This window comes from Arvicola amphibius, unplaced genomic scaffold (genome assembly GCF_903992535.2).
Source record: "Arvicola amphibius unplaced genomic scaffold, mArvAmp1.2, whole genome shotgun sequence".
Lineage (NCBI taxonomy): Eukaryota > Metazoa > Chordata > Mammalia > Rodentia > Cricetidae > Arvicola > Arvicola amphibius.
This window is the reverse complement of record NW_024582313.1, coordinates 484,409-486,975: the sequence shown is the minus strand read 5'-3', so window position 1 is coordinate 486,975 and position 2,567 is coordinate 484,409.

Genomic DNA, 2,567 nt, shown 5'->3' with positions numbered 1-2,567 from the left:
GGCAGGCAGGCAGGCAGGCCCTTGCTCTCCTGAACGGATATTTATACTCGGTAATATGAGAAATTAGGCCAGGAGGATACGGAGGATGGGGGTTGAATCCCCTGAAGTGAACAAGCACTTAAGGAAATTTGACTCTGAGTGGCGAGAGATGAATACCTAAAAATGGTATTGCTGGGTCTTGAGGAAGGTTGTTTCCTGATTTTTCTGAGAAATCGCCACACTGATGTCCAAACGGGTGGTACCAGCTGGCATTTCCACCGGCCATGCAGGACTGTTCCTTTTCCCCACCACCTCCCCTGCATAAGTTGTCATCAGTGATTTTTTGATCTTGGCCATCCTTACAGGTTTAAGATGGAATCTCAGAGTTGTTTTGATTTACATTTCTCTGAGGACTAAGCATGTTGAACATTTCCTTAAGTGTCTTTTAGCCATTTTAGATTCCTCTGTTCAGAGTCCTCTGTTTAGGTCTGTACTCCATTTTGTGAATTGGATTATTTGTTCTTGAGATGACCGATATCTTGAGTTCTTTGTGTATCTGCCTCATGTGGGGTTAGTGAAGATCTTTTCCCATTCTGTAGGCTGTCCGTTGTTTTGTCTTGTTGACCATGCCTTTCGCTTTTCATATTTGATTTTCAGTTTCAGGAGGTCCCATTAATAGATTAATTGTTTCTCTCCGTGTCTGTGCTGCTGGGGTTCTATTTAGGAAGTCGTTCCCTGTGCCAGTGCGTTCAAGTGTACTTCCCACTTTCTCTTCTATAAGGTTCAGTGTGGCTGGCTTTCTTATGTTGAGGTCTTTGATGCATTTGGACTCGAGTTTTGGACATCGAGATAGATAGGGGACTAGTTTCATTTTTCTACATGTTGCTCTCCAGTGATGCCGGCACCACTTGTTAAATATGCTTTCTTCTTTCCATTGGATATATTTTTGCTTCTTTATCAAAGATCAGGTGTTCAAAGATGTGTGGATCGATATCCGGGTCTTCTTTTCGGTTCCGTTGGTCCTCCTGTCTGTTCTTATGCCAGGACCAAGCTGTTTTCAGGACTGTAGATCACAGAGTCTTCTTTAAGGTGGGGCACAGAAGAAGTTAACCTAATAGGTACCTTAGCCCTTAGGCTTTTCTTGCCAATAGGAATCCAGTAGAGTTGGTGTCGAGTTTCGCACTGACACTCACCGCTGTAACTTGAGCAGAATTTGTGACGCACATGAAATCCGCAATGAATTGCAGCAAATCGGTGGCACTCAAAATTGCTCAGGCCAAGTATCTGAACATTCAGATGTTTGCAATGATCACTGGCTTCAGTTTTTTGTTTCTTTGTTTGTTTGTTTGTTTGTTTTTCGTTTTGTTTTCCCATGAGACAGGGTGAAGTTTCGTGGCCTGGTGTTTTGAAACGTCCTCCCTACTTCTATTTTTGTGACTTACGGCTTCAAAGAATTTCTCCATTTCTTTATCCCTAAGGAAAAAGAAATATAATCACTAAATACTTTTTGAAAAGCATTCTTTCTATATTTATGTATATTCTTTATATAGACCACTAAGGATAATCCTTATCTATTAAGATTCAATTGAACAGAAAATGTGTTGTTCTGTCCTGAAGCTCTGAGGTCCCATATTATGAATAGGCTGTTTAGGACCAATTTGAAGACATCTGGAAACAGGCTGTGTAATGTCATTCCTCCTAAGAGTCACTTCTAAGTTTTAGTACTTTGGAGATAATACACCGTGAAGCATAAGGGTACCTACCCTTTTTCTCATTCGAGGAATGTTCTCATCATTCATTGATTTCTCCTCCCTTTTTCTTTTGGAGAGTGGCATGATCAGATCAGGAAAAGAAGGATGTGTGTGGCAAGTCGGTGCCCGCACAGAGTCCCCCACCCATTTGAGGACAGAACAGAGAAACAAGAATGGCGGGGGGTGGGGGCAAGGAGGGGGTTCTGCTGACATTAGAGTTATGGATGGCTGCCAGCTGTTTCTTGGCCGCTGTGAGGACAGGAACCCAGCAAAGACAGAGACATGCCAGACAGGAGGCTTTGGTTGAAAGCTGAACTGAACTGAATAGAAACTGGCTGTTCCTTTTTAGTGTTTTCAGAGTTATGTCCGAGGAACCTTCTACTTACATGAAATAAAAACAAATCCTTTCAAACATCCAGGTGTCCTCTGCTGACCGGGGTGGGTGGGTGGGTGGGTGGGGATGGAAAACAAAAACAAAGATAAGAGGGATTTTAGTTGTTCTAAAATCCTCGGGGGCAAAACGTCCCCAGGAGAATGGCAAGAGTTCATTGGGCAACTGTCTGTCTCCTGTGGCATCCTTTCAAGCTTTTCTCACTTGAGGTTCGATGGTGTCAGCTGTAAGATTTTCATCTTTTACCATCATGTGAGATTCTAGCTTTTTTTTTTTTAAATTGAGAGATGGACATATATATGTTCCCTCTCGTTCTAATGGCTGTACAGCTTTGACCAAGAAAGCAGGTTGGATTTCATCAAAGAATTTCTCTCTGTTTTATAATTCATCCACCTCTGAGTGCTATTAACTGTCATCTAGTTGGTTAAGACCCTAACTCTAACCCT